General features: G+C 35.6%; 1 long non-coding RNA gene across 2 annotated transcripts in view; it reads left to right on the top strand.

The window, feature by feature from the left end:
* Window positions 1–18491, top strand: part of LOC126487419 (uncharacterized) — an 86623-nt gene extending 68132 nt beyond the window's left edge. For both annotated transcript variants that reach the window (XR_007588372.1, XR_007588373.1), the window contains exon 3: window positions 16467–18491. This is a non-coding gene — a long non-coding RNA (uncharacterized lncRNA). The remainder of the gene's footprint in view (window positions 1–16466) is intronic.
* Window positions 18492–19469: the final 978 nt, after the last annotated feature.

The following is a 19469-nucleotide window of genomic DNA, read 5'->3' as shown; positions in this document are numbered from 1 at the left end:
GATTTCCCTTCATTACACTGCTAGCACTTGGTATATAAATATTTTTTTTAATTTTAGTTAATTGATTAGATAATTCATATATTAGTAGTCATATTTACTTATACTCGTTTGTCTCTGTATATCTTTGTTAATGTATATTCTAATATATAACTGATTTTTAAGAATGGGCAATTTTCTCATTTAGTTTTTAATGACCTTTCTATATTATAGATACAAATTACTATTTGATAAATGGCTTTTAAATACTTTTCCCTTGATTTGTTTCTGTTTTTGCAGCCTCATAAGTCATTCTTCAAACAGTAAAAATTTTCTTCCTGAAAACATTGAATCAGGTTTGTGAGGCTCTTCGCTAAGCCATATTTGCAGTAACTCAGTCACAAAGATGGTTTATGCTTGTTCTAGACCTTGCATTTTAGTATATGCCCATCAGATGTGTCTACTGGAGCAACTGGTGTTGTGGAAAAACTCAGAATGTCGTACCTGGGATTGATTTAATCTGGCCCCTGTTGCCAAATGGTGATCCTTTTCCCAGTTGTCTGCCTCTGAACTACTGTTCAAAATCAGTTTTGTGCTTTATATAAACATGTATTCATCTATTTCTGGTGCCCTTATTCTCTTTCATTAAACTGTTTCTTTATTCTTACCAAAGTTATACTGGCTTTAATATCATGATTTCATAGTCATCCTTGAAATTAGTAGTGACTCTTACAACTTTTTTTTTTAATAAAGTTGTTTTGCTTGTTCTATGGCCTTAATGGTTGTTACCTTATCTATTTCATAACAGTTATAATTAGAATCGATCTTTCAAATTTCTAAAATAAACCCTATTATGATTTAATTTGTATTCTATTGAATCTATACTTCATTTTTTTATGGCATTGGCATTTCTTTTGGACCTTTAAAACCAATCAGACTTAATTCCTTTACGTATTTTGCACACTCTACCTTTCTGCTTCTGGGTTATCTAATTCAGGATGATTTTTTCCCTAGTTCCATCAATTTGCCTACAAAATTTATGATGTCATTTTTTTTTTTTTGGTTTTTCGAGACAGGGTTTCTCAGTGGTTTTGGAGCCTGACCTGGAACTAGCTCTTGTAGACCAGGCTTGTCTCGAACTCACAGAGATCCTCCTGCCTCTGCCTCCCGAGTACTGGGATTAAAGGCGTGTGCCACCATCCCCCAGAGTACCACATTTTCTTTATCCATTCTTCTATTCTTCTATTCTATTTAGGTTGTTTCTAATTTCTGACTATTATGAACTCTGGAACAAAAAGAAGCAGTCATACCCCAAATGAGTAGGCAACAAGGAATAATCAAACTCAATGTCAAAACCATTAAAATAGAAAGAGGAAGAGGAAACAGCACAAAAAAAATCAAAGAAACAAAGAGTTGGTTTGCAAGTGCTTTATTACATACTTTTGCTTTTATGTTCATAAGGGAAATTGGTCTGTTGATGTGGGAGTGTCATATATCAATCTGTTGATTTCATTGGTTAAGTAATAAACAAACTGCTTGGCCTCATAGCTTAGAACATAGGTGGGTGGAGTAAACAGAACAGAATGCTGGGAGGAAGAGGAAGTGAGCTCAGACTCCATAGCTCCTCTCAGAGACACACGCGATGAAGCTCCGACCCAAGATGGACGTAGGCTAGAATCTTCCCGGTAAGCGCACCTTGGGGTGCTTACACTCATTATTAGAAATGGGCTAGTCCAGGTGCGAGAGTTAGCCGAGGAGAGGCTAGTTATAATGGGCCAAGCAGTGTTTAAAAGAATACAGTTTGTGTGTTGTTATTTCGGGGCATAAGCTAGCCAGGCGGCTGGGGTGCTGGGGATGCAGCCCCACCGCTCTTATTTCAACAGTCTGTAATCCTCTTCTTTCTTGGGTCCTTATGCTATTCGGTCATAGGATGACTGTGACCACATAAAATGAATTATTCCTTCTCTTTCTATTCCATGCAATAATTTGAGGAATATTTTTGTTGATATTCTTTGAAAATTTAGTAGAATTTTTTGGTAAAAGACTTGGCTTTTTGCTTTATTTTGAAGACTTTTAATAACTGTTTCTATTTCACTAGGGTTTATGGGGCTTTAAATTGTTAATCTGATTTTAATTTAACTTTGGTAAGTGGTACCCATATAGAAAATTACAGTTTGGTGGAGTAAAGGCTTTTAAAGTATGTCCCTTTGATTCTCTTGATTTCCTCTGTGTCTATTGTTATATCAGATTTTGTTAATTTAGATATTCTCTTTCTTTCTCTTAGTTGATTTTGGTAAGGGTTTGCCAGTCTTATTGTTTTTCTCAAAGAACCAGCTCTTTGTTTCATGAATATTTTTATTGTTCTTTTTTATTTGCTTTATTGATTTCATCCCTGGGTTTGATTATTTCTTGTTGCCTGCTATCTCTGAGTATGATTTCCTCCATTTAGTGTCTCTCACTTTATGATGAGGTCTTTGATTCATTTAGACTTGAGTTTTATGCAGGGTGTTAGTTATTGATCTCTTTGCATTCTTCTACATGCCCACATTCAGTTAGACTATCACCTTTGTTAAAGATGCTTTTTCCCCATTGTATAATTTTGGTTTCTTTGTCAAAAATCAGGTTTCTATAAATAAGGGCTTATATCTTGGTCTTTGGTTTGATCCTATTGAATCTCTGTTTAGGTCAATACCATGAAGTTTCTATTACTAAAACTTTGTAGTAGAGTTTAAATTGAGGGCTTGTGATACATCTGGAAGTTCTTTTACTGAAAAGAATTGTTTGACCTATCATGAATTTTTTATTTTTCATATGAAGTTGAGCATTGTTTTGTTTTCAAGGTCAATAAAGAATTGTGTTGGGGTTTTAACAGGGATTGCATTGAATCTGTTGATTGCTTTTGGTAAGATTTCCATTTTTAATAAGATAATCCTATACCTTTTCATCTTCTGATATCTTTTTCGATTTCTTTCCACAAAGACTCAAAGTTCTCATCATACAGGTTTTCATGTGCTTGGTTATAGTTATACCAAGATAGTTTATTTGAGGCTATTGTGAAAGGGTTTGGGTTCTCTGATTTCTTTCTCAGCCTGTTTATTGTTTATATGTAGAAAGGCTACTGATTTAAAGTCTGTATTCAGCAACTTGATTAAAGGTGTTTATCAGTTGTAGGAGTTCTCTGGTAGAGTTTTTGGGGTCACTTATCTATACTATCATATTGTCTGTGAATGATACTTTGATTTCTTCCTTTTCAATTTATAATTTCTTGATTTCTTTTAGTTGTCATTTTTCTGCCTAGAACTTCAAATATATTGAGTAGTTATTGAGAGTGGACCACCTTATGCTATTACTAATTGTAGTGGAATTGCTTTGAGTTTTTTTTCTATTTAATAAAATGTTGGCAATTGGCTTGCTGTAAATTGCCTCTATTATGGTGAGAGAAGTCCCTTGTATCCCTGATCTCTCCAAGACTTTCATTATAAAGGGGTATTAAATTTTTATCAAATGCTTTTTCAGCAGCTAAGAAGATAATTATGTGTTTTTTTCTCTCTGTTTATGTGGTATTTTGCATTGACAGATTTTTGTATGTCAAACCATCCCTGCACCGCTGGGATGACCCCTACTTGGTCAGGGTGTTATGCCTATGTTGTGGCACTCTCAACGAGACCACGGGGCCTATTTCTGATGTAAATAATACACAAGGGACTTTGCTTGGCAAGTTTCAGCTCAGACTGCAGCCTTCCAACACACTGATGCAGCAGATGGAGGGAGTGCAGTGGTGAACTCAGGGAAGCTAGGGTTTTTAAAGGAAAACATCATAAGGAGGGGGTTACATGCCTTGAAGTTTCAGGATTGGGCTGGGGGTATGGGATAAGGTGATTTTTAAAATTTTTGCTCAAAATATAGGCACAAACTACTACTGACAGGATATCTACAAGAGCCAGTGAACTGCCAGCATGATGTCTTCAGAAACATTTGGACCTCATTAAATTCTATTGCCTTGTCTTCTAATTGACTCTATCTAGGGGTATTTCCTCAAATTTGCCACCACAGCACACTCTGTGGTTTTCTTTTCCTCTGGAACAAGTTCAACCCCCTGTCACCAGATGGTGGTAGATAGACATGCATATTCAGAATGGAGTCTGAGAGGCTAAGAAGGTTTTCCTAGGTCTTCACCACGGTGGATGATTTTTTTTGATGTGTTCGTGGATTCAGCTTTCCATTATTTTATTAGGTATATTTGCATCAATGATCATGAGGGAAACTGGTCTGTAATTCTATCTTTTTTTTTTTGTCTTTGTGTGGTTTGTATATCATGGTAATTGTAGCCTCGTAGAAAAAAATGGGCAATGCTCCTTATGTTTCTATTTGTGGAATAATTTGAACAGCATTGGTATTAGCTCTCATTTGAAAGTCTGGTAGAATTCTGCAATAAAATCATCTGGCCTTAGGATAGAGATTTTAAAGACTGCTTCTATTTCCACAAGTGTTTTCAGTCTATTTAAATTTTTTATCTGATATTGATTTAACTTACATAAGTGGTATTTATTAAGAAATTTGTACACTTCTTTTAGATTTTCCAATTTTGTAGATTACAGGGCTTTGAAGTATAATACAATGTTTCTATGCATTTTCCCACAAGCTGTTGTCACACCTTTCATTTATGATTTTGGTGATTTGGGTATTTTCACTCCCTCTTTTAGTTTGTTTGGATAAGGGTTTATCTATCTTGTTGATTTTCTTGAAGAACCAGCTCTTAGTTTCATTCATTCTTTGTAATTTTCTCTTTGTTTATATTTTACTGATTATTTCCTGCCATTTCTTCCTTTTAGGGTATGCCTGCAATTTTTTTTTTTTGTTCTAGAACTGTCAGCTATGCTGTTAAGTCATGGCAGAGTATTTCCCCAAATTCTTCATGAAGGCACTTAGTGCTATGAACTTTCCTCTCAGCACTGCTTTCATTGTGACCCACAAGTTTGTGTAGTGGGAGGAGGCTGCTTGTTTAGTTCCCAGCCACTTAGCAGCTCAGCCCCAAATAATCACACAGAAACTATCTTATTTAAATCATGGCTTGGTACTTTAGCTCTAACTTCTTATTGGCTACCTCTTACATATTAATTTAACCTATTTCCTTTCATCTGTGTATCACCACGTGGTTGTGGCTTACCAGCAAGGTTCTGCATCTGTCTCCAGTTACAAAATGGTGTCTACCATTTGGGGCATGGATCCACATAAGACATAAAAAAGTTTAGGAACAAAAAGACAGCTTCTAGACCCACAAAAAGGGAAGCCTGTAGTAGGAAGCTACTTGTGTCTTTCCAGCTATTCCACGCTGAAATAACCACATAGAAACTATTAATTGCAACACTGCTTGGCCTATTAGCTTATACATATTTCTAGCTCACTCTTACTTCTTAAATTAACCCATTTATATTATTTTTATTTTACTATGAGGCTTTTGGCCTACTGGCATGGTTCCAGCTGGCAGCTCACAGCTGAATGAATGGCCATTCAGAATTTCTGCTTAAAAGAGGAAACTGCCAGACATTCTACATGACACAGAAGAAAGTGACCGATCAATGGCCAATATAGACAAAACAATCTTTCAAAATTCCTGTTTCATGGAAAAGTTTGCCAGATACTATGGACCAGTAGCCTGAAAATAGATGTCCCAACATTATAGAAGAAATTTGGGTGACTGTCCAGGCAACAAATAGTCTCTGTCACTTCTAAAAATTTGGAAGTTTTTTACAATGCATGTTGTGTTTAATTAAGTAATATTATATCCTTCTGGGGTCTTTATTATAGTTGAAGAATAGATGGTTATAATTACAGTATCTTTTAGTTATGATAAAGGATAAATTAGATGTAAATCTTTAGACTCACAAAGATACAATAGTTGGTATGGTATTTTCCTAAATTTGCCAAATGTAAATGGACTAAATATTGTATCTATAATTTTTCTTGATAACTATTTTGTATATGTAATTTTATTATGTTAAAGTCATAACTTTCCTTTTTAATTAGTCAAAAAAAGGGAGATGATGTAGGAAGTCTTTCTGCATATGTGTTACTTTATTTGTTGATGAATAAAACTGTTTTGTTCAATGACTTAGCAGAGTAAAGGCAGGTGAAAAATCTGAACACACACACACACACACACACACACACATATATATATATATATAGAGAGAGAGACAGAGACAGAGACAGACAGACAGACAGAGAGACACACAGAGACAGAGAGAATAGGTGCAGTCAAGGAGACACCATGTAGCTGCTGAAGGAGAAAGATGCTGGATACTTACTCATAAGCCACAGCCTCATAGTGATATATAGATTAATAGAAATGGATTAATTCAAGATGTAAGAGCTAGCTAGAAATATGCATGAACCGTTGCCCAAACCATGTTGTAATTAATATAGTTTCTGTGTGATTATTCGGATCTGGATCGTCAGAAAACAAATGAGCAGTCTCCATTGACATGACATCTATGTCCATTGCTGATTGAGGCCTGAGTATAGCTGGTGGCTCCTGGTTGATTGTGGTCCACTATGGTCCCAATAGTTTGGGGCCTGTTCTTTTCTAATGAGAGACAAAAAGGGAGTGGGTCTGGATGGGAGGGGAGGTGGGGAGTAACTGGGAGGAGCAAAGTGAAAAGAAACTCTAATAAGGATATTTTATATGAGAAAAGAATCTATTTTTAATAAGGGGGAAATACCTGTAATGTGTTACACAAGAGAAAGGTCACAAGAAAGAATAGGGTTTCAGTTCTGATTTGAGTCACTTGTTAAGTAGGGGAGTGGCACAGGAGGCTATAGAATGCAAATGGTATTATAATTTCTGAAAATGTTGTAATTCACATCATCACAAGAACCTAATCTTAAATTTCCTGTAATAGTACAGGGTCCTCTAGAATATAACTGCTGGAAATAGTGATAACAAACAAAACATATTTATCAGGTTATTTATCTCGACAAAATGGGCTGTCTTTTCAGTAAGTAATCCTCTTTATATTCACTAGGTAATTCTTCACCTAAAAAATGTATTTTTTTTTTGCAAAATCTTGATTGCGTTTGGTGTACTAACAATAAAAATAATTATCTCTTTATGCACAGATAACTAAACTATCTGGACTGCAGATGGCCAAATTTTAAAACTTTTTTCTATCTGTACTACAATATTCAGTTTGGTAAATTTCTGCTAAACATTTGAGATGGTCTAGGTACTGGATTTATTTTCTTGAGTATTTCATTATACTAGAGATTATCAGTCCTTGGATTTAGAGCCTAGAAGAATTAACATTAATTCTGTCACTAGCAACTTCTTGTGTTGTACATGCTTGGCCAGGTGAGAGTGTAGCAAAACTTGTCACATGGTTGGTGCACTGAGTATTATTACTGTACTTTTGTTTGAGACTTAGGATCAAATCAGGTAAGGGACTGTCAGGGTAATTTGTTATGGTTCTTTTTGCTTCCTGATTTTCTAATTGGAATTTCCTTTGGTGTTGGCTCTTACAGCCAAGCATAAGCAATGGTTTTTATAGAAAGATGTAGCATTCATTGAGCAGGTAAATGAGATCACACAGTGTATTAAGATGCTAAGAAATTCCATTTCAGTTTTTAAGCATAGTATTAACCATCTGCTACAACATAACTGTAGAAGTAGCCATATGTTTAGGTTGTTTTTCTCATCCAACATATAGTTTATTAAAATCGTTAGATTCTGATGTTTAAATATCCTACAGGGTACTTTTTAACATCACTTTTACTAATTCAGACCATTTATTTTGTAAGAATTTTTTTTATCATAATGAAGTTAACAAATATGTTCTTGAAACACATTAAAAATTAAGTCAATGGTGTTATGTATGTTTAGTTTTTAATTATTCAATAAATTCAGTAGCATTTTAAAAGTTTACATATATAATGTATGTAAAATTGAAGCATATTATTTTCATTTTTGAAAAGATCCTGCTAATTATATATTTGGCAAGTACATAGTATTTTATGCTGAACTTGATAAAAAGTGCTAAATTGACTGTTTTAACTTTATGTAGAAACTTGTGTTAGTCTATTGCCAAGATCATAATGTTTAATTTATTGGTTTATAGTTTTAAAAACTTTCAATATTGATGTCATTCATAACCCATAAGAAAAAGCATCTTGAAGTTTCTTGAGCACATTCACATTCACAATAGTATGATTCACAAGCCCAAAAGGTGGAAGCAACTTGAGTGTTCATGGAGGCACGAGTGTGCAAATGGTACCATGCACATGCACAAAAGATTATCATTCATTGCTAAACCTATATTTGGCAGAGGTTACCAACTGATGATTAATGAAGTCAAATGTTGAGAGAATAAGCTAGGGAAGAAACGACAAACACTGTTTGAATCCACTGAGTACCTTTCTAGAATAGTCAAACTCAGAAAAAAGAAATAGGATTGTCAGGGAATTAAGAAAAAGAACAATTGACTTTTTGTTTCACGGGTAGTAAAAACTTTGAGTACTGAAGACAAAAAAGTTTTCAAGGTTGTTTGCACTGCAAAGCAAATACACTTACAAAAGCAACTTATGGAGGGAAGGCTCACTGTGACTCACAGTTTTAGGGTGCTGTCCATCATGGCAGGGAAGTCAGTGTCAAAGACACAAGGCAGCCAGTCACATTGTCGGTTAAGAAGTGGAAGATGAAAGCCAGTTCTCAACTCCTTTCCTCCTTTTTACTCAGAGTGGAGCCCTAGCCCACAGAGTGGTGTGCCTATATACAGGGTATGGTTTTCCACCTCACTGATATTTCACTGGAATTCCCAGAAGTTTGTCCTTTAGGTGATTGTACATCCTGGGAAAGTAAAACAGCCACACTGGCCAGCCTTACTGATCAGACAGCAAAGACACACACCTTTAATCCCAGTAACCACATGACACACACCTTTAATCCCAGTAACCACATGACACACACCTTTAATCCCAGTAGCCACACTAGCTTGCCATAGAAAACAATTGGTAGTGGTTCATAAAACAAGAGGTTACAAATGTTCACTTTGTGTTTTAAACTAGTTAAACTGCTTTAGAGTTGTAAACACTTCTGCTAACATAAATTATTTAGGCTTTCAGCTTAATAACACTAAAACTAGAGTTGGGAAGAGGCTTGGGAAATTGCTTCTCTAAAACATACCCGCCTAAAACTAATTTTAACTTGTGCTGGAATTAAAGGCATGTGACCCCAAGTGCTAAGATCACCTTTGTTTGAACTCTGTTTCTCTTTTAGACTGGATCAATTTCACATAGCCCAGGGTGGCCTTGAACTAACAGAGATTTGTCTGCCTCTCCTAAATTCTAGGATAAAATGTGTGTACCACCACTGCCTGGGCTCGAGAGGCTTAGCTCTGCCCTCTGATCTTCAGGCAAGCTTTATTTGTTAAAACGCAAACAAATTATCATTACACAGCACCCAGAAGGCTAAGGCAGATGGATAAAGAAATTAAGGTGAGCTGAGCTTTATAGTGAAATCTAGGCAAGGCCTTTCTATATAGTTAAAAATTGTCTCTCAAAAAGTAACAAACCAAACACCAGCCAGAGAAGGAAGACAACTGCAGATCTTCACTTCCCCTTCAGCTCACTAAAAACAACCATTATTCCCAGCTCTGTAGCACACCAACTGCTGCAACCAGCCTCCTTAACCCAGCCTCATCTCCTATATATCTTCTTCTACTAAACTCCCTCCCCTGAATCATTGCTTTATTCTTGGCACCAACTACAGGAAGAACAACCTGGGAACATTATTCCACTCCAGCCAGGAAAGAAGGTAGGCTAACTGCAAACCTTCAACTCCTTTTCAACTCCTCAAAATCCAGTCCCCCAGTCTCAGATCTTCTGCTGTGGCCTATTTTCACTCCCTGTCCCCATTCCCAGGGAACTAAAAAGATCCTGATAGAACACCCTTCTTTCCTCACTCTTGTGAACCCACTCATTCCTCTTTCCCAGTGTTGGAGGTGGCCACTTGTTTGTTCCTGGATGCTGAGACCTGAAATAATCACACAGAAAACATAATATTTAAAACATTGCTTGGCCCATTAGCTCTAGCTACTTACTGGCTAACTCTTACAAATTAATTTAACCAATTTCTATTAATATGTGTATTGCCATGTGGTTGTGGCTTACCAGCAAGATTCCAACTGTTGTCTGTCTCTGGCGACTCCATAGCTTCTCTCTGAGTCCTCCCTTCTTTCTCCCAGCATTCAGTTTAGTTTTCTCTACCAACCCATGTTCTGCCCTGCTATAGATCTAAAGCAGTATCTCTATCCATTAATGGTATTCACAGCATACAGAGGGAAATTCCACATCACCCCAGGTCATACCCACTTTTAAGTGTCAGGTCCCAATGTTTAGAAACATATTTGTTCTGAAAGCCCCAGTGACTACAGCTCTCAAAATACCAGAAGAATCTTCTACCCGGAAACATACAACCACCATACTATATTTTTGGAACTAGAGAGGGCAACAGAAACCAAAACTGAAATACACACCAATAAATAAAGACCAGATATCAGCACTTCAAATTACAGTCATCGCAAGTCTAGATACCTAGATGCCAGTGTCAAAACACAATCACTAACAAGCAGGACAATGTATCTTCATGAGAAGCCAAAACCCCTACCACAGCAGGCCACCAATATTGCAATATAACTGAATAACAAGAAAAAGACTATAAAGTATCCTTTATGAATATTATAGTGGCCCTTAAAGAATAAATGGGTAAATCACTTCAGAAAAATCTGTAAAAACACAACCAACAGTAGAAGGAAATGATTAAAACATTTTAAGACTTGAAAGTGAAAATAGAATCAATAAAGAAAACCCAAACTCAGGGAAATCTGGAATGAAAATTTTAGGAACTAAAAAGGAATCTTAGAGGCAGGTTTCATGAATAGAATATAAGAGATGGAAGAGAGAATCTCAGATATTGAAGGCACAATAGAAGAAATGAATCATTTGCCAAATAAAATGTTAAATCTAAAAAAAAAATCCTGACACAAAAGATTCAGGAAATTAGGGATAATTTTAGAACACACTAAGACTATGAAAAGGCCAAATCTAAGAGTACTAGGTGTAGGGGCCCACAGTAGTGGGTCTGCTCCACCTTGACTAAAAGCCAGACAGCTTAAACCTACTCGTGTTCTTTTAAAGTTATTTACAAAAAGTCTGACTTAAGGACTAGCTGCAAACAAGATATCCTGACCTAGGCTATGGTTACTTTGTGTTTTGGATATTAAGATGGCCCATAGAGGTGGCTCCACTTGATCTTGACCAAAGGTCAGAGAATTCCAGCCTATTCCTGATCTTTCAAGGATAAGACAGGAAGTTTGACCCAGGAAGTAGCTGCCTACAGGATGCTTAGTCTAAGTGTAGTAGCTGCATGTCCTGCTTAAAACTCAAAAAACTTAACTCAGAAAACAGTGGCTTGATGTCTCAAGTGTTGAAGCACATCTTCATCTTCCTTGCAGCCAGCCCTTCCTAAAACTCTAGTGACTCTATAGGTCTAGAGTGCAGACCAGTCTGAAGAGCAGGTGGGTGACCTGCTTCCTAGCTGAGCTGCCCCATTCACCAAACCCAGATCTCTAGGGCATATCATATGTTCCCCCTTTCTCATGGCTCCATAAGCTTTACCAGAGGTCAAGACAGATGTAGGGAACCAAAGACAAAGATCTTGACCCACCCACCTCCTTCAAATACTCCTTAAAATCCATCCAACAACCCCAGACCATACCACTCCCATGGATTCCATACCAAAGCCCTCAGCTCAAGCTGGTTCTAGTAAGTAAGACACTGTTTACTACCCATTTGTACTTTTTAAAGTCCATCCAACAAACACAGACTATTCCCTCTCCCCTGGGCTCCATATTCTGTTCTATGACTTTGGAAGAAGACTTTAATTTTACCAAAGACCAGGACAGATCTTGGGATCCATGGCCCCCAAATGCCAGCAGACACATCATAATGGATATGAAATCTTGCCAGTCATCAGAAACCTTTGACAATTAGGTACAAAGATCAGAGAATAAATTAAAACCGAAAGAAAAAAAAAAAAACCACTTATCCAACAAAGACCAACTCAGGAATCACCATTTAGACCCATACTTATCACAAATCCAAATTTGTAATAACAGTATAAAAATGCAATCAATAATAGATAGGACAATGCGGCACTACAAGAACCCAGTTATCCTATGACAGCAAGATATAAACATTACATCAAAGAAACTACCTTAAAAATAACTTTATGACAATGAAGACGTTCTAAAGGAGAAAATGAAAAATATCTTTTGAAATTTAGAAAAAGAGAAACAGAAAATTGGAGGAAATCAATAAATCCCTTAAAGCCAATAAAAACAAAGAGGTGAATAAAATGGTTCAAGACCTGAAAATGAAAAAGAAGCAATAAAGAAAGCACAAACTGAGGGAATTTTAAAAATGGAGAATCTGAGTAATTGAACAGGAACTACAAATGCAAACATCACCAACAGAATACAAGAGATAAAAGAGAGAAGAATCTCAGGCATTGAAGATACAATAGAGGAAATAGAATCATCAAGTAAAGAAAATATTAAATCTAAAAATTCTTAACCCAAAACATATTAAATATAAAAATTCATAAAATAAAACATCCAGGAAAATATATGAAACTAGGAAAATATCATACCTAAGAATAAAAGGAATTGAAGAAGAAGAATCCCAACTCAGAGGCCAAAAAAATACATTCAACAAAATCATAGAAGAAAATTTTCCCAACCTAAAACAGGACATGATTATAAAGGTACAAGAAGCTTAGAAAACACCAAAGAGACTTGACCAGAAAATAAGTCTCCAGCAAAGACAAAGGAGAGAAGTATACACACACACACACACACACACACACACACACAAACACCATCATCAACAACACCAAGAATAACATGAATTAACAATCACTGGTCATTAAAATCTCTCAATATCAAAGGGCTCCATTTACCAATAAAAAGATACAGGCTAACAAAATGGACTTCTCGCCAATGAAAGCATTACTGAGAAGACACAATGAAAGCAGTGCTGAGACACAAAGTGCCTGCATAAAGAGTTTGGAGAAATTTTATACTAGTGACTTAATAACACACCTTAAAGTTATAGCACAAAAAGGAGCAAATATACCCAAGAGGAGTAGAAACAATCAAACCGAGTACTAAAATCAATAATAAACTAGAAACAAAGAGAACAAGATAAAGCATCAAAGAAATAGATAATTACTTCTTTGAGAAAATTCTACTAACTAAAAGGCAGAGAGAAAATATCAAAGTTAACAAAATTAGAAACAAAATTGGGTCATAAAATATACCAAAAAGAAATCCCGAGAATCATGAATTCATACTTCACAAACCTGTTCTTCCCAAAACTGGAAAATCTAAAAGAAGAGGTCAAATTTCTAAATAGATACCACATACCTATACTAAATTGAGATCACATACACTAATTAATATCTTTATAACCCCTAAGGAAATAGAAGCAGTCAGTAAAAGTCTTCCAACAACAACAAATAAAGTGATTTCAGTGTAGAATTCTTACCAGACTTTCAAAGAAGAATTAATACTCCTCAAATTGGTCCACAAAATTGAAACAGAAGGAACATTTCCCAATTCATTTCATGAGGCCACACTTACCCTGATATACAAACCACGCAAAGATCCAACAAGAAAAGAGAATTAGAGACCAATTTACCTCATAAATATCAAGGCAAAAAAAATAAAATACTGGCAAATCAAATTTGAAAGTACATCAAAAAGATAAAGAAACAGGAGAAGATATCAGACAATGGAAAGATCTCCCATGGTCATGGAACAGTAAAAAGTTCACTTTAACATAGTAAAAATGAACATCATATCAAAAACAACTTACAGTACAGTTTCAGTGCAATCCCCATCAAAAATTTCAACACAATTCTTTACTGACCTTGAAAGAACGATATTCAAATTTGTATGTAAAATAAAAATTAATAATTTAGGATAGCTAAAACAATCATGTACAATAAAAGAACTTCAGGGGTATCAGCACCCTTTATTTCAAACTCTACTACAGATATATAATTATAAAACAACATGGTATTGACCTAGAAATAGATGCATGGACCTATAAAATCAAATTGAAGACTCAGACATAAATCTACATACTTATGGCCACCTGTTTTTTTTTTGTTTTTGTTTTTTGTTTTTTGATAAACAGGCAAGAAAAAAGACAGACAGCATTTTCAATAAATGGTGCTGGTCAAACTGGATGACTACATGTAGAAGAAGTTAAATAGATATGTAGTTACCTAATTGACCACAAAACACAATACCAAACCTAATAGAAGAGAAAGTGGGAATAGACTTAAATTCATTGTCACAGGAAATACTTTCTGAATAGAACATTATTACCACAGGTAGCAAAATAAACAATTAGTAAATGGAACTTCATGAAACTGAAAATCTCCTATAAGACAATGGACACTCTCATTTGAAGAAATTAGAAACCTACAGAAAGGAGAAAATTTTTTTAACCATGTACACATCTGATAGAGGGATACTATTCTGAATATATAAAGAACTCAAGAAACTAGATATTAAGAAAAAAACCAACATATTTACACAGAGAATCTACATTAGTTATAAACTGATTGGCCCATTAGCTCATGTTTCTTATTAACTCTTATAACTTATATTAGCCCATTATTCTAGTATATGTTAGCCACATGGCTCAGTACCTTTTTCAGCGGGACAGGTCACATATTCTTTCTTCTTTATATAGGACTGGGGAGGAATGGGCTTCTACCTTCCCAGAATTCTCCTGTTCTCATTGACTCATCTCTAATTCCTGTCTGGTTGTCCCACCTATACTTCCTGCCTGGCTACTGGTCAATCAGTATATATTTAAAAGGATTATAACTAATATAGACTCTCTGTGTGATTTTCTTTGGGGCTGAATGTCCTCTGGTGGGAGGACAGAAACCAGGCAGGTCAGGAAACTCATTCAACACAATTCATCCTATGACATAGACCCTTGATCACCTATGTTCATTGTTGCCCTATTCATAGTAGCCAGAAATTTAAACAACCTAGATTCTGTCCAACAGAAGCATATATTTTAAATGTGGTACATTTATACAATAGAGCTATCCAAAAAATATTACAAGTCACAGGTAAATGGATAGAACTGGAAAACAAATAATCTCAATTGAGGTATTCCAGACCCATAAAGACAAATATTTGTTTATATGTGTATATTAACTACAAAATCATTGATAACCAAGCTACATTCCCTAGAAGCACAGAAGTTAGGTATAGAGTAAGGGACTAGATGGGACGGATAGATTGAGTTAGGAAAGGGTAATAGAACATAGAGTTAAGGATGGATTAGGGATTATGATGCCTGGAACAGGAGTATCAGGTGGGTGGGAAAATGGAGAAAGTGATAAGGGAGGAAATACAAGGAGAGGCAGCTAAAAATAAGGACCATTTGAGATGTGCTATGGAAAGGTGCTTAAAAGAAATCCCACACTAGCTCAGAACTGAGAAATAGATGGTTATTTATTTAGGGGTAAACTCATGAATCAGAATCCTCTGCTTGAATGGAGAACAGAAACTGAATCTAGCAACCAGTAAGAGCAGCCATAACAGAGGCCAGATGCAAGCTCTACATCAGCATATATAGTGGGCAGGAAACCCCTGCTGGAAGACTTCCTACATCAAGGTGGTAGTATGGGAACATATTGTAGTAGAAGTATCCTAAAATATATACATATATGAAAGAAATCTAAATCAAATCACCAAGTAATGGGACAGTCACAGTCTCAACTGGTTATCTCTTGTCATCAAATGAAGTTTCTATTAATTACTATGACTGCGTTTCACCTTATTGAGTTGTTGGCAAAAAGTTGTCCCATAAGAAAATCCAAACAATTTTGGCAGTTGCCAAAGCTATAGGTTGTTCTCCACAAAGTAACAGCAATACCCAATTGCTGAACACAACACCTATACAACTCATTGGACATGGAGAAGTCAAGCTGTGCCTACCTAGAACCTATATATTTACTCTCCAATGTCTTTGGTACTGGAAGAAACTCTATAGGATACCAACAAAGAAATATAAACAGCATGCCATCCATAAATCCTTTGATCTACAAGGGTATCCTGTTCATAGGATATATTAGGGGGATGGTGGAACAACTTTGGTAGGGTACCCAACTAGTATCTGATTTGACTCAAGACCTGCCACATAAGATGGAACTTATAACTGACCAAGCTTGGAAAACCAAGACCTGAGACTATATAGCCCAGGTTCTATGGTAAAACTAAATACTACTGTTCTTATAGTATTTTAAAAGAAAAAAATATTAATAAAATGACTCCTAATGATATTTTGCTATACTTAATGTCAGTAACTTCCTCAGCCATCATGACAGAAGTTTTTTTTTTTTACAGCATATAGGAAGAAATACAGAGACCCACAAGAAGACATTATGAGTAACTAACAGATTATGGAACACAGAGTTTTAAATGGGATGTCTTTATCAAAGCAACCATGGTAACCCTGTGGAACAGGAGCTGTAAGAGCCAGAGGAGATGGAGGACACCAGGAGAACAAGGCCATCTAAACTATGAATAAGGCTTATATCAATTCTCAGAAACTGAATCAGCATCCACACGGCCTGTGTAAGTCTGCACCAAGGCCTCTGAGCATATATTATAACTTCTAGTTAAGTGTTTTTATGGGATTTCTGAGTGTGTAATGAATTGGTATGTAATTTCTCTTGGGTTCTTTCCTTCTGTTTGTGTGTTTTGTTCAATTACAATGTGTTATTTCTTGTTTTATCTTATTACATATTATTATATTATATTTTATTTTGTTATTATCACATAAAAACTGTAAGCAAAGGCTGCTCATTCATTTCCTGGATGCTCATACCTGAATTGTCACAGAGAAACTACATTAATTTCAGCACTGGTTAGCCTATTAACTTAGGATTCTTATTGGCTAGTTTCTATTTCTTAATTTAAACCACCTACTCTCTCTATCTCTATCTCTTTCAGCCTGGCTATATTCTGCCCTCCTATGGGCCAAAGTAGCTTTATTCATTAACAAATAAAAGCAGCACATATACAGAAGAACATACCACAACATCTCCCCTTTTCTGTCTAATTAAAAAGAAAGATTTTAAATTTAGCATAGTAAAATTACATACAAAACAGGTATCAGTCAAAAATTACACTTACAATAAATGTTATATCTAATTTATCCTCTATCATATCTAAGGAAAATTATGATAACCTATTCTTCAACTCCATCAAAGACCTCAAAAGGATATAATATTACCTAAGTAAACAGTAAGTGCATCATAAGAAAATCCAAAACTTTAAAACTGACAGAGATATCTTGCTATCCCAGTTCTTTTTTAATGTTGGGGCACCCATCTTCAGCCTACAGGTCCATAGTGTCTGGCAGACATTTCCATGAAGCAGAACATTTGAAAAGCTTTTTTGACTATATTAGAAGTTTGTCATTCACTTTCTTCTGTTTCCTGCAAATGCTTTCATGAAGCAGAAATCCTGAAGGACTGTTTTACCTTTAGGCAAGTTCAACAGTCATTTTTCTGTGGATCCTGCATTCCAGTTCATACAGCATACCATTAAGCAGTGCAGGCAAAAGCAGTTTCTTGCCCAAATGGCTAGCAAACTCCAACCTCTTCAATGCCCATCATCCTCTTTAAATAGATGATGCTACCAAAAGCAGACATGCCTCTTTGTCAAGAAAAGTCTAAGTTCTTAAAACCTTTTAAATGCCATATTCTGTAAGTGTTTAGTGTTAAAGATTATTTATCTAACTGAAAAATGTATCTGTATATCTAGAAAACCTAACTGACTACAAGTTTGACTATTATAAAGGACTATCTATTTGTCTGTAATTTGTAAATATATAATACATATTAAATGAGTTGCACAAACATAATACCTTAAGAGCTGAGATACATATGCACAATGTAACAAAACTGACCTTGAATTTGTATCAGTATATCAAGATCCATACCAATGCCAAATATTCATCTCTATATCATATTACTTTTTTGAAAATTGATTGTTACCATTAACCATTTATAACCAACTTTTTTAAAATGAAAATAAACATTTATAAACAATATTTGTGAATTTGGGCATAGTTCTCTAAAATACTTCCTGTTTATTATTGGGCAAAGTATTCTTAGCATACATGGAGACTTTTCAGGGGGTCTTATTCCATTAAATCATATTAGCCTGGAAGGAATCCATAGATTCTTATTTTCTATGGAAACAAAAGCAGAACCGCTTTTCCAAAGTAACATATCTTTAGACTCAATTTTTTTTTCTTTTTCTTTTTTTTTATTGAGAATAAGAAAAAAAAGTTTCTGCCTCCTCCCAGCCTCCCATTTCCCTCCCCCTCCCCCCAATCTTCTTCCCCTCCCCCCTCTCTTCTCCCCCTCCCCCCACTCCTCTCACCCCCCCTCTCCTATCCAAAGAGCAGTCATGGTTCCCTGCCCTGTGGAAAGTCAATGGAAGAATGGATGAAGAAAGTGTGGAATATATACACATTAGAGTATTATGCTGCAGTAAAAAACAATGACTTCTCGAATTTTGCATGCAAATGGATGGAAATAGAAAACACTATCCTGAGCGAGGTAACCCAGACCCAAAAAGATGAACATGGGATGTATTCACTCATAATTGGCTTCTAGCCATAAATAAAGGTCACGGAGTGTATACCTGGTGAACCTAACGAAGCTATAGACTCAAATTTTGAAGTCAAGAAATCTTTAAAATATATATGTTGGTTTATCTTTGCAGACTATAGAATGAAATGTCTCTCTGTAGTTAGCTCATTCATAGAAAAAGATTCAAAGAAAACACAATAATATACATAACCCAGACTCTCTGTTTATTTTCCATCTTTACATGGCTCTCTTTGATTTTTAAAATATTCATTTCATTATCTTTACTCCTGTAATCTCTGTCAGTACTCTTTCTTCTCTCTCTCCTAAAGTCATGTACATTTATCCAGCACTGTTACCCTTTCAGAAGGCTGTCTGAATCTGTCTTTATTGTGTATCTGTAATCCTTTTCTACCAGGAGCACTTCTTAAAATACTAAGCAGTGTGTAAGAGGAGGGGGCTGCTTGTTGGCTCCTGGATGCCCAGCTAGTTTAGTCCTAAAATAACCACACAATTTCTATGCTGTATTTCCAGTTAGTATTTTAACATTGTTGTGTAGTCGATTTTAACTGTATTTTAATAAATAAAGACTGCTTGAAGATCTGAGAGTAAAACAGTTCCACTGGTTAGCCTTATAGACCAGATTATGGTAACCCATACTTTTAATCTCAGTAAAGATGATGACACACACCTTTAATCTCAATAGCCACACTTGTGGCCATAGAAACTGGGTGGTGCATGCCTT

The sequence above is a fragment of the Alexandromys fortis genome, unplaced genomic scaffold (assembly GCF_014885135.2).
Source record: "Alexandromys fortis isolate MF-2015 unplaced genomic scaffold, M_Fortis_MF-2015_v1.1 scaffold_141, whole genome shotgun sequence".
In the NCBI taxonomy this organism is placed as follows: Eukaryota; Metazoa; Chordata; class Mammalia; order Rodentia; family Cricetidae; genus Alexandromys; species Alexandromys fortis.
This window is presented reverse-complemented; position numbering and strand designations above follow the sequence as displayed.